At 39.0% G+C, this 13122-nt stretch overlaps 1 non-coding gene across 1 annotated transcript; it reads left to right on the top strand.

Moving 5' to 3' along the window:
* Nucleotides 1–12423: 12423 nt before the first annotated feature.
* Nucleotides 12424–12527, top strand: LOC111753100 (U6 spliceosomal RNA). Its single transcript, XR_002787955.2, has one exon. It is a non-coding gene; the product is annotated as a U6 spliceosomal RNA (small nuclear RNA).
* The last annotated feature ends 595 nt before the right edge of the window (nucleotides 12528–13122 follow it).

The following is a 13122-nucleotide window of genomic DNA, read 5'->3' on the forward strand; positions in this document are numbered from 1 at the left end:
TCTCATCCCACTGGTCAGAAGCACAGCCTGCTGTCTTCCTTCTTCAGTATAATACTGTCATTCTCAGGACAGTCTCGTCATCTCAATGTGTTGTTATTTTCGTTCAGCCTTTACAGCCAGTCAGCCAGCCAAATGCTGATAAAGCAACATGTCTGAGCTTTTCACATTTACTCAGAACCCAGTGGCTTGCAGCCCTTATCTACTAAGACTATGAGAATGACAACCGTAGGAAACTTGAGTCAGAGATGGAGCCTTCTTATTTAATATCTTTAGACACTGCAAGATTTGCATCTGGATTTAAATGGAATTACCCTGAGAAAATTTAATTTCTAACAGTTTGAGGAAAGTGCTTCTGTGATCAGGTCTTTTTGCTGTGGTTTTAAGCCTGATAAGTGGCAGTGACTGACTTTCATATTTCTTTTCTCAGCAGCCTGAGGCTAGGTAACTGAGTCGCAGTAGCTGTTGAAGGGGGACTGTAATCTGCCCAGGAGGTTGTAGAGATTTTTCATGTAGCAGGGAGTCAATTTCCCAGGCCACCATCATTATTTAAAAAATAATAATAGTAATAAGGATTTTTTAATCTTCTGAGAATCCCAGAACCATATTAAACATGAAATGATCATGCCTTTGGAGAGCTGAGGAAGCCATTTTCATCAGAACCTCCAAATCCCGTGAGCCATATTTCTCACTACTTCCTCAGCCCTGTGCTTCAGAGTTATCAAATCTATCAGCATTATTTGTTTCCTCTCTGCTGGGAATTTCATGCACTCCTTGTGAGCTGTAGAAATTTTATTCAACCAAACTCAAACACTACCTCCCACCAAGCTTTCTCTCCCTGATGCCTCCTTTCCCTACCCCCATCACATGAGTCCTTTCCAGCAGCGGGGTCGGGGGGCTTTCATTACCTTTTGTTTAAGACTCAGTGTTTTCATCTAAATCACCCATGGGTTTACAAGCCTGTCCTCTCCGCCAAGGCTAGACCAGCACCCCCTGGAGGCAGAGGCCAGTAGTGAGAGCCACTCCAATGGCATGGGGCAGTCTTCTCCACTGTTCTGCCACCAGTCTGCAGCACAATGTGAAGTCTTACCTCAGTGGCAAGAGTAAAGGTAATGCTTCTCACCCAGCAACTACGGGACATTCAAAACGTCTTTGAGTGTGGAGAGGAGTGTGTATGTGTGTCGGAGAGAGTGAAAGATGTATGTGTATAAGGTAGTGTTCTCCTCAAACCACATACGTGTGGAAGATACAATGTGTGACTTGGACATGTACGCTGAGCTGTGAACAACTTAATTCTGACAAACAACTTCTAATGTTGTAATATGGTGTGAAATAACCTTCAGTTTATCGGTGTTAGATGTTTTGAGTAAATCTTGATTATGAACCTCTGATATAAGTTAACCTGGTTTGATATGAACTGGATGTCCCTGATAAGACTCTTATCATGCAAGACCAGAGGAACTAAACCATGTAAAAATCCTGGGCTTTTGCTCTTCCAGTGAGAACAAGGCAGAGGAAAGCTAAACCCACTGCCTTCAAGTCTCCCTTAATCAGTCTCTGATGCTCTCTGAAGACTGAGGCTCTGTCAGAGGCTCTGCCCTCTGTTGGCCACTTTGAACCCCAGCTATGTTGATACTCCACCAAGGACAAACCTGGCTACTCAAGGCTTCCTCCTGAGACCACTTGTTGAAGATAAACACTTGCAGGCTGAAGATTTGGACTTTAATTATTAGACTAACTTTACCCTATCCCGATTCTCCACATCTAAGTGAATGTCTTGGGGTCTAGCTGTGGACTGTGCCATGACCACCCCACTATAAACTACATAGACTACATGAGTTTATGCTGACAAACCCCAGCATTTCTCTGCTTATGTTAAAATAAAATCCTCATGAGACAGAGAGAGATAATGAAAGAGCAAGAACAAGAGCCAGAAACAGCGAGAGAGAGAGAGAGAGAGAGAGGGAAAGGGCTAGAAAGACTGTGTATCTGTGTGTGGCAGGCACAGGAAATATTAGATGTAACTACCTATATCAAATAACTATACACCAGACTTAAAAGCTATTTATTCAGATTTTTTCCGGGGAGAATTTTCAAAAGAAGTGTTTTTTTTGTGTGTGTGTGCTTTAGGTGAGAGTTTAAAGCGCAAATTAGTTTCTCATTCAAAAACGTACACATAATTTTGTGTGTGTGTGTCACATTGTTTGCAATCCCTGCAATGTGTCAGCACTCTCCCCCTTTCCCTTTCCACCCTGGGTTCCCTGTGTCCATTTGTCCCATTTTTCTGTCCCTTCCTGCCTTCTCGTCTTTGCTTTTGGACGGGTATTGCCTATTGGGTCTGGTATACTTGATGGAACCAAGAAGCATGTTCCTCACATGTGTTATTGTTTGTTTTATAACCTGTTGCCATCAAGTCGATTCCAAATCACAGCAACCCTATAGGACAGAATAGAACTGCCCCATAGGGTTTCCAAGGAGCGCTTGGTGAATTCAAACTACTCACCTTTTGGTTAGCAGCCGTAGTTCTTAACCACTACACCACCAGTGTTTCCTTATATGCCTTAGAGGTCAGAAAACACATTTGATTTTTTTTGTTTTATTTTTTTACATTTTTTGCAGAGAATGAAGAAACAGTCATTCCCCTTAGAACTCAAAATAGTAAAGACTTACATGCTTTCTTGCTGATAAGATTGATTATATTTCCATTTTACCTTATATTCTATGTGCTAGGTGGACATGTTATAGAGTAAAATTAAAAAGTAGGAGAAATGAATAATTGTGTTTGAATGTTTTTAGTCCTCCTTTAAGGATCCCTGATGGTGTAATGATTAAGCACTCGGCTGCTAATGGAAAAATCAGCATATCACACCCACCAGCTGCTTCACGGGAGAAAAGGCTTGGTGATTTGTTTCCATAAAGATCACAGCCTAGGAAATCCTGTGGAGCTGTTTGACTCTGTTTGATAGGGTCGCTATGAGTTGGAATCAACTCGATGGCACACGGCAACAAGAGCCACCCTTTAACAGCAAGGATAATATATTAAATTATAATTCATCAAAATGGCCATGATGGACTGACTTCGTCTGGAGAAGCCTAAAGATTATTATGGTTTCTCTTGATTGAAAGCTATCTCACTAGCTCAAGTGGCATCTCTCAAGGTAACAAACATTCACCCTTAGTTCCCATTGCTGGTGCTCAGTCTGGCTCCTCTGTGGGGCTGAACGTACCTCTGTGGTACAGCTGGGTGTGCAGCAGGTTTGAAGCACAACTTTGTAGTCTATGATGGGAGGGGGCATCCCCATGAGTCCCAGATGGAAGCCCCAGAACTCACTGTACTAGCATATATGCAAATATATACAATTAGGAAAAAACGTGCATCTATACATCTATAGAGCGCACCTGTCATAAGCACAGCCCAGGAGAAGAGATCTAGCTGCCAGGAGGGAGGGAGCTCATGAGCTCAAATAAGGATGCGGTTTTGTCTTCAAATTTTCAACTGCATTTGATTTGTTACAGCTTCTGAGCTGGATGCAAATGATGAAATCAGGCATTGAATCTTTCTTCCCTAACTGGTAAACTTTATTGTTGATAGTTTTTATTCTTTCTCTCTTTTCATTTACGCTAATGTTCTGATGTTCATATCACTCTGCTCTGCCTAAGACCCCACCCCAGACACGATGGAGAGACTTCACAAACCCAATCAGAGTTGATGACAAACTCAATCAGCCAAAGGTGGAGGCATTGGCCAGGCTCTGAGACCCTGATCCAACAATGTGTCTTGGGCAGAAACTAAGCCACCCTCAATGCCTCTCTACCAAGATGAGGCTGCTCATTCACCCAGGTGACAAGTCCTAGGACATCTGGATGGAGCATGTGCCAACCTCACCGAGTCATCTGCTCTTTTTTGGGTAGAGCAGAGGGACTCGGCATGTCAATTAATGTCTTATTACTCACACTGACCAAAAGGTAGAAGGAATCAACTCAAGTGCCCATCAACAGGTGAAAGGATAAACAAAATGCGGTGTATACATACAATGGAGAATCATCCAACATAGAGGTGAAGTTCTGATACATGCTACAACATGGATAAATCTTGAAGACATTATGCTAAGTGAAATAAGCCAGACACAAAAGGACAAAAGTATGATCTCGCTTACATGAAATATCTAGAATAGGTAAATCCATAGAGACAAAGGAAGGTTAGTGGTTACCAGGGGATGAGGGATGAATGGGTAGTTAAACACACACACACACACACACACACAATGGAATGGTCAGAGAAAAAAATTGCAAAATAATAATATAGTTTTGGCTGGTGAAACCTTCCTGCTTGCTCTTGACTGTTAATATTCCTATTAATATTCAATAATGTCCCTCACTCTACTCCCCACCCCCCCGCCTCCCCCCGACATATCTCTACATCCCTGCACTTTGGCAATTTCCAAGACTTCAGAAAATCCACTGTAGTCTCTCATCACACAAAGTGCCTTGAATTGCATGGGCCTAGGGAAGATGCAGAGCCATGGTTCTGGGCTCAGGGGATGGTTCTCCTCTGCTTCGTCATCTCCTACCTGCGGACATCCACACCAGCTGAGCCAAACCACCTGTGTGGACTTGGGGAAGGAGACTGTGCTTGCCATGGCCACAACCATCAGCAGGGAAACTTAGCAATAACGAAAGCAGCTGGTTTTTATGTTGATCCCTTTGAAATTAGGTTTTGAACCTCCTCCACTCACCCTCAAGAATTGTAATTCTGCTTGAAAATTTTAATTAAGACTCCCTAACTGTCTGATTTCATGAGACATAATAGCATCTATTGGATCAACAGCTCCATTGTTCAAAACATGAGACTATTAATAGCAGCTGGGAACTGACAGTATATTTAGCATGTTGCCTTGTGTGCTGATCAACGTGAACTCTGTGGGCACCGAACTGGTGAATAATAGACTCTCAAAAAAGGAAAGAATGCATTTGCCATAACATTAATCCATATTTACAGGGCTGGAAGGAGAAAATCAAAGCAGCTTCTGGAGAAACTAGGAACCTTACTGGGAGATCAATAGTTTGAAAGTATTAAGACATTTAAAGCAGAAATCAAGTCATATCTTTTTTTTAAAGACTTCCTAGTTTGGATACTTGTAAGACTTTTACAAAAGAGTTGCAAGGGTAGTATAGAGAGTTCCCACATCCTCTTCACTTAGTCTCCCCTAATGCTAACATCTTAAATAACCATCATTATGGGTTGGATTGTGTCCCCCCAAAAATGTGTTGAAATCCTAACCCCTATTCCTGTGGATGTGATCCTGTTTGGAAACAGGGTTTTCTTTGTTATGTTAATGAGGTCACATCAATGTAGAGTGGGTCCTAAACCTCATGACTTCTGATGTTTTAAAAAACAGCATATGAGACACAGATGCGGGCTCAAACTGGGGAAGATGAATGATGTGTGAGGATGATCTACGAGCCAAAGAACACCCAGAAATATGAGAAAATAAGCTTCTGCACTTTAAAGACACCCACTTGTGGTATTTGTATTACAGTAGCACTAGCTAACTAAGACAACCATAGCACAATGATCACAACCAAAAACCTAACATTTGTGCCATGCTATTAACCAAACTAAAGACCTAATTCAGATTTCAAGTTTTTCTTCTGTGTTCCTTTTTCTGCTGCAGAATATCACATTACATTTATCTGTCATGTCACCATAGTCTCTTCCAAGCTGTGACAATTCTTCTGTCCTTCCTTGCCTTTTAAGACCCTGACACTTTTGAAGAGTATTGATCTTTTTTTTTTTTTTTTTGTATAATATCGTTCAGTTTGGGTTTGTCTGATGGTTTTCATGATTGTCGTTATTAGTTGAGATCAAGTTGGTTCTGACTCATGGAGATCTTATGGATAACAGAATGAATTTCTGCCTGGTCCTGTGCCATCTCCAAGATCTTTTCTTTCTTTTTCCTTAATCGTACTTTAGATGAGGGTTTACAGACTAAATTAGTTTCTCTTTAAATAATACACGTATTGTCTTGTGACATTGGTTGCCACCTCTACAACATGTCAACACTCTCCCCTTCTCAAACTGAGGTTCCTGGTTACAAGCTTTCCTGTCCCCTCCTGCCATCTCGTCTCTGCCCTGGACTGGTGTGCCGTTTTAGTTTCATTTTGTTTTATGGACCTGTCCAACCTTTGGCTGAAGGGTTAACCTCAGGAGTTACTTCAGTACTGAGTTAAAAGGGAGTCTGGGGGTCATACATCCAGGGTTTCTCCAGTCTCTCTCAGAGCAGTAAGTCTGTTTTGTTTTTTTTTAATGAGTTAGAATTTTCTCCAGCTCTGTCTGGGACCCTCTATTGTGATCCCTGTCAGAGCAGTCAGTAGTGGTAGCCAGGCACCACCTAGTTGTGCTGGACTTAGTCTGTTAGAAGCTGTGGTCGTTGTGGTCCATTAGTCCTTTGGACTAATCTTTTTCTTGTGTCTTTGATTTTCTTCGTTATCCCTTGCTCCAGAAGGGATGAGACCAGTGGAGCATCTTAGATGGCTGCTCACAAGCTTTTAAGACCCTGTACACTACTCACCAAAGTAGGATGTAGAGCATTTTCTTTATAAACTATGTTATGCCAATTGAGCTAGATGTTCCCTGAGACCATGGTCCCCACAGCCCTCAGCCCAGCAATTCAGTCCCTCAGGGAGTTCGGATGTGTCTACGGAGCTTCCATGACCTTGCCTTGGTCAAGTTGTGCTGGCTTCCCCAGTATTGTGTACTGTCTTATCCTTCACTACATTTACCACTTATCTATTGTCTACTTAGTGTTTTTCCCTCCCCACCCCTCCTCACCATTCTACAATTATTTGTATTTATCCATAAGGTTTTCATTGGCTGATTTTTGGAAATAGATTGCCAGGCCTTTCTTCCTAGTCTGTCTTAGTCTAGATGCTCCATTGAAATCTATCCACCATGGCTGACCCTGTTGGTATTTGAAATACTGGTGACATAGTTTCCAACATCATAGCAATACAAAAGCCACTGCAGTACAAAAGGCTTACAGATGGTTTTTCCTTGATTAGACTGAGATGATGCATTTTTTTAGAAGAACCACAGGGGTGATGAGACTTTCTCAGTGCATCATATCGGAGGGTACCATGATGTCTATCTGTCTTAAAAATACTGCTAATGTTGACCATGATCACTTGGCTAAGGTAGAGTCTGCCAGGTTTCTCCATGGTATAGCTACTCTTTTTCCCTTTGTAGTTAAAAAATATTTACCTTGAGGGGGACATTTTGAGACTATGAAAATGGCCTGTTCCTTCTTAAAATTTTGCTCCCTCCTTTTAGTATCCATGGGTGGATCTTGGCTGCAACCATTAGTTCTGTGGTGTTCTAAAGGTGATTTTTCATTTTCCTCATTCTTCCTGCATTTAAAAATTGAATTTATTCTATAATGAAGAGTTATTTCTTCTCCTTCATTAATTTATTTATTCCATTATTTATATAAATGAGTATGGACTCAGAGATTTTTTTTCCTTTGGGTTATCTCTTAGTATTATCATTAATTTTTGTTATTGTTGTTTTTGGTCAAATTCTTCTACCTTTGGCCATTAGGAGCTCTTTCAGGCTGGTTCCTGCACTGTATTGTATACCTCAGTCCTTCCATTTGTGCACTCCTTCACTTTCTGACACTACAGAACCTGAAGGTTCATCTTGCATATTCTTTGTGGCAGTCCTGGAATCAACCACTTCTCCAACAGCTCTGGTTTATTTTGTTGGAGAATAGTATTAGAAACCAACGTTGGTGCTAAGTGGAATGTCACTACTTCTAAGGCCTTTCATCAGATAGCGTTAGGAAATAAATGTGTTATACTAACCCATGCATCACACACATAATTGTTTATTGCTGTTTCTATTTTTCTGTATACATATATATTTAAAAAAAAAAAAGAATTCACATGGGTATTTCTGATTTCAATACAGTAACAAAGGGTTCACTCAAGTCTCTTCCCTCTCCTAATTTATAACTTCATTCTTGGACTCTGAGAAATCTGTCTCTGTTATTTACAACATATTTTCTTATTTGTTCAACCCTTAGTACACATGTAAAGTAGTTTCAAAATTGCTAACCCCTGTGGAAAACAAATTTGCCAACTGAAGTACAGTGTTTGTATGCTTTTTTTTTTTTGTATCTAACTTTTCAGTGTATAGTTGAAACACTGTCCTCCAGTGATTTATAGGTCAATTCCTTTCTTCCCCACCCTATTCAGTGAGTTTAGGTGATTCACTTGTAACAGATTTATCCGTTTTTTTTTTACAATCTGCATTTCCTCTTGAGTTTCCCGTTCATCCTGGTTGATTTTTTAAATTACTTACAGTAAAATTTGATTTATTTGCAGTAAGTTTTACTCTAGAACCTCCTAGACCCAGGGGAAGACTGATGCCAAGACACATGGAAAGTGCCAATGCATGGAGTCATATATTCACCACCACAGTTCCTTAGAGAATAATTCTCTCACCTCAAAAATTCCTTAGTGACACCCGTTTAGTCAACCCTTCCCATTACCAACCAGCCCCTGGAAACCAATGACCTGTTTTCCATTTTATAGCTTAGTTATTTCCAGAATGTCATATAAATTGTTATTGTTGTTAGGTGGCATGGAGTTGGTTCTGACTCATAGTGACCGTATGTACAACAGAACTTAACACTGCCCGGTCCTGCACTATCTTTACAATCTTTGTTATGCTTAAGCCCATTGTTGTAGCCACTGTGTCAATCCATCTCATTGAGGGTCTCCCTCTTTTTTGCTGATCCTCTACTTTACCAAGGATGAAGTCCTTTGCCACGGTCTGATCCATCCTGATAACATGTCCAAAGAATGTGAAATGTAGTCTCGCCATCCTTGCTTCTAAGGAGCATTCTGGTTGTACTTCTTCCAAGATGTCATATAAACAGAATCATATGATATGTAGTCTTTTGGGCTGGCTTCTTTCGCTTAGCAAAATGCATTTAAGATTCATCCATGTTGTTGTGTAAATCAGTAATTTGCCCCCATATAGTCCTGAGTGGTATTCTATTGTGTGGGTGTTCCACAGTTTATCCATTCTTTTGCTTTTGGTAATTATGAATAAAGTTTCTATAAAAATTTACATACTTTTTTTTTTTTTTAATGTTGTTGCTAGGTGCTGTTGAGTCAGTTCCAACTCATAGCAACCTTACGTACAACAGAACAAAACACTGCCTGGTCCTGTGTCATCCTCACAATCGTTGCTATGTTTGAGCCCATTGTTGAAGCCACTGCGTCAATCCACCTTCCTGAGAGTCTTCCTCTTTTTTTAATGACTGTCTGCTTTACCAAGCATGATGTCCTTCTCCAGGGACTTGTTCCTCCTGATAACCTGTCTTTCATGTGTTGAATTGTGTCCCCCCAAAATTTGTGTCAACGTACTGAGGCCATGATTCCCAGTATTGTGTGGTTGTGCTCCATTTTGTGATCTGATGTATTTGTCCTCTATTTTGTGATATATTGTAAATCCTAACCTCTATATATTAATGAAGCAGGATCAGTGTAGGGTGTATCTTGAGTCACAGCATTACAAGAGGATGTGACTCAGCTCGCATTCTTACTCAAGTCACACCTTTACTCAAGTCATACCCTTGCTTGAGTTACACCTTTTATCTTACAAGAGGTAAAAGCAGAGAGAGGTGAGCAGAGAAGAGCGGGATCTCACTACCACCAAGCAAGAAAAGCCAGGAGTGGAACACATCCTTCGGACTTGGGGTCCTTGTGCTAAAACTTTCTAGACCCAGGGAAAGACTGATGTTAAGACACATGAAGATCTCCAAAGAATGCCAGGCCCACATATGTTATGTTAAAAGAAGACAAGGGCATTCCACCAGAGCCAACAGAGAGAGAAAGCCTTCCTCTAAAACTGACACTCTGAATTTGAACTTCTAGCTTTCTAAACTGTGAGAAAATAAATTTGTTTTTAAAGTTATCCACTTGTAGTATTTATGCTGTAGCAGCACTAGATAACTAAGACAATGTCCAAAGTTTGTAAGATGTGGTCTCGCCATCCTCCCTTCTAAGGAGCATTGTGGATGTACTTTTTCCGAGACAGATTTGTTTGTTCTTCTGGCAGTCCATGGTATATTCAATATTCTTCACCAAAATAGAATTTATTTTTTAGAACAGTTTTAGGTTTATAGAAAGATTGCACAGAAAGTACAGAGAGTTCCCATATATATCACCCCCAACACAGTTTCTTTCTTTTTTTTGTTTTTAATTAACATTTTGTACTAGTGTGATACATTTGTTGCAGTTGATGAGCTGATATTACCACTGAAGTAAGTCCATAGTTTACATTAAGGTTCATGCTTTGTTGCACATACAGAAGAATTTCACTCCCTTAAAAATACCTGTCTCCACCTATTTGTCCCCATTCCCTTCCCCTAAACTCCTGGCAACCACTAATCTTTTTACTGTCTTTTATAGTTTTGCCTTTTCCAGACTGTCATATACTTGGAATCATACAGTGTAACTTTTCAGACTGGCTTCTTTCTCCATATCTTTTGCATTTAAAGTCTCTCTATGTTTTTATGTCTTTTCATGGTTTGATAGCTCATTTATTTTTATTGCTGAATAACGTTCCAAGGTATGGATGTATCACAGTTTGTTTACCCCTTTACCTATTGAAGGGCATCTTGATTGATTCCAATTTTTGGCAATTATGAGTACCAAAAACCAAAAACCAAACCTGCTGCCGTTGAGTCAACTCTGACTCATAGCGACCCCGTAGGACAGTGTAGAACTGCCCCATAGAGTTTCCAAGGAGCGCCTCGAAGATTTGAACTGCTGACCTCTTGGTTAGCAGCTGTAGCACTTACCTACTATGCCACCAGGGTTTCCAATTATGAGTAAAGTGGCTATAAACATTCATGTATAGGTTTTCATGTGGGCCTAAGGTTTCAGTTCATTTAGGTAAATATTGGGGCATGATTGTAGGATCAAATGATAAGCCTGTGTTTAACTTTGTAAGAAACTGCCAGACTGTCTTTCAAAGTAGCTGTACCATTTTGCATTTCCACCAGCAATGAGTAAGAGTTCCTGTTCCTCCACATCCTCACCAACAGTTGATGTTGTTAATGTTTTGGATTTTAGCCATTCTAGTGGTGAGATAGAGCTATCTCATTGTTGCTTTAATTTGGAATTCCCTAATGACATATGAGTTTGAGCATTTTTTTATATGCTCAATTGACATCTCTGGTGAAGTACCTGTTTTGATCTTTTGCTCATATTTTAAACTTGGGTTGTCTGTTTTCTGATTTTTAAAAAGTCCTTTATATATTCTGGATATACATCCTTTGTCAGAGATATGGTTTATAAATATTTTCTCCCTGTCTGTGACTTGCCTTTTCAAGCTCTTCACTATGTCTTTTCCAACACAAAAGTTTTTAATTTTTGTAAAGTCAGATTTATCTTTATTTTTTCTTTCATAGGTTATGATTTGGTGTTATCCACAAAAATTTCTTTGCCTAACTAAAAGTCATGCAGATTTGCTCCTATGTTTTCTTGGAGAAGTTTTATAGTTTTACAATTTACATTTAAATCTATGATCCACTTTGATTAATTTCTGTACAAAGTAAGAGGGTTAGGTTATTATTATTATTTTTTTTTTGGCATATAGATGTCCCATAATTTCAGCACTATTTGTTGAAAAAAACTAGCCTTTCTCCATTGAATTGCCATTACACCTTTGCCAAAAACAATTGACTAAATTTATGTGGGTCTATTTCTGGGGTCTCTATTTTGTTTCATTGGTATATTTGTCTGGCCTTTTGTTAATATCATACTCTCTTCATTATTGTAGCTTTCTAGTAAGTACTGAAATCGGGTGGTCTGAGCCCTTCAACTTTGTTCTTCTTTTCCAAAATCTTTTTAGCTCTTCTAGTTCTGTTACTTTTTCACATACATTTTAGAATCAGTTTTTCAGTAGTCTTCAAAAAACAAAAGAAAGAAAACTCCTTATGGGATTTTGATTTGGGTTGCATTAAATCTATAGATCAGTTTTTTTTTCATCAGAGTTTTATAGTTTTTAGCATACGGATCATGCACATATTTTGTAAGATTTATTACAATTTTTTTTTAATTTTTATATTCTGACTCTTGATTTCTAGTCTATAGAAATACAAATAATTTTAATATATTGGCTTTGTATTCTGTGACCTGGATGAACTCACTAGTTTTAGGAGATTTTTGTAAATGCTTTGGGATTTTCTAAGTAGAAAATCACCTTGTCTGTGAATAGAGACAGTTTTATTTCTCCTTTTCCAGTCTCAATGCTTTTATTTCTTTTTCCTGCCTTATTACACTGACTAGAACCTCTAGTATAATGTTGAATAGAAGTTGTCAGAGAGGACAACCTTGCCTTGTTTCACTATTAAGTATATTGTTACTTCAGTGCTGAAATTGGAATAATACAGAGAAGATTAGCATGGACCCTGCTCAACGATGACATGAAAATTCATGAAGCATTCCATATTTTTTTGTGTCATGGGGTTGGCAACTAATGTTACAAAACAATATGTGTATTAATTGTTTAATGAGAAACTAGTTTACTCTGTAAACCTTCACCTAAAGTACAATAAGAAAAAATTTTTAAAAAGGTATATTGTTACTTCATTCTTCAGATATATTTCTTCTGGTTAGGGAAGTAACTTTCTATTCTTAGTTTACTAAAAGTTTCTATCATGAATAGATCTTGAATTTTGGTAAATGCTTTTTCTGTATCTACTAAATCATATATATATTTTTACTCTTTAGTTTGCTAATATGTGAATTGATAAAATATTGATAACAAATTATTTTTAATATTTTACAATTATTTTTGAATATCAAGCCAGCCTTGTATTCCTGAAATAAACTCCACTCGGTCATGATGTATTATCATTTTTATGTATTGTTTGGTGAGAAAAAATATTGGTAGACTGGATTAACTATCGGCAATAAAGACTTCTGTGTTCTGGGACAACCCAAAAGCCAGGGCCAGAGTACTGCTCAGAATCAAACTTCTCCTCCCTGGGAGCCACATAAAGCAGGGAAAGTGGAACCAGCCAGCTCTAGAAGAGAGGAGGGTGGGGT

This window comes from Loxodonta africana, chromosome 2 (genome assembly GCF_030014295.1).
Source record: "Loxodonta africana isolate mLoxAfr1 chromosome 2, mLoxAfr1.hap2, whole genome shotgun sequence".
NCBI classification, from domain to species: domain Eukaryota; kingdom Metazoa; phylum Chordata; class Mammalia; order Proboscidea; family Elephantidae; genus Loxodonta; species Loxodonta africana.